The sequence below is a fragment of the Rhinolophus sinicus genome, chromosome 16 (genome assembly GCF_057876585.1).
Source record: "Rhinolophus sinicus isolate RSI-liver-muscle chromosome 16, RSI-T2T, whole genome shotgun sequence".
Lineage (NCBI taxonomy): Eukaryota > Metazoa > Chordata > Mammalia > Chiroptera > Rhinolophidae > Rhinolophus > Rhinolophus sinicus.
In genome coordinates, this window is record NC_142516.1 from 69,261,688 (window position 1) to 69,262,494 (window position 807).

The following is an 807-nucleotide window of genomic DNA, read 5'->3' on the forward strand; positions in this document are numbered from 1 at the left end:
TTGTATGCCTTTTATTTATTTTCCTCATCTGATTGCTGTGTCTCTTGTCTGCATACTATGTTGAATAAAAGTGCTGAAAGTGAACAGTCTTGGTTCTGATCTTAAGGAAAATACATTTCGTTTTTCACCATTGTATAATATGTTAGCTGTGGGTTTAATAGGCCTTTATTATGTTGAGGTATATTCCCTCTATTCCCTCTTTGCTGAGAATTTTTATCATAAATGTATACTGGATTTTGTCAAAATGCTTTTTCTGCACCTATTGATATGATCATATAATTTTTATTTTTCATTTTGTTTATATGGTATATCATGTTAATTGATTTGCAGATATTGAACCAACCTTGCATCACAGGAATAAATCTCACTTGATCTTGGTGTATGATCTTTGTAATGTATTGCTGAATTCAGTTTCTAATATTATGCTGAGAATTTTTGCATCTATGAGTATGTTCATCTGGGTTATAGGCCTATACCTTTCTTTCTTTGTAATGTCTTTGTCTGGTTTTGGAATCAGGGTAATGGCGGACTTGTGAAATGAGCTTGAGAGTCTTCCCCCTGCTTGAATGTTTTTGGAATAGTTTGAAAACAAATAGTATTAATTGTTCTTTGAACATTTGGTAAAATTCACCTGTGAATTCATCTGATACAGTACTTTTATTAATATTTGCTGACAGTTTTTTGATTACTGATTCAATTTCATTCATAGTAATTGATTGGTTCAGATTTTCTGTTTCTTTTTCACTCAGTCTTGGAAGATTGTATGTTTCTAGGAATTTATTCATTTCTTCCAGATTATCCAATTTG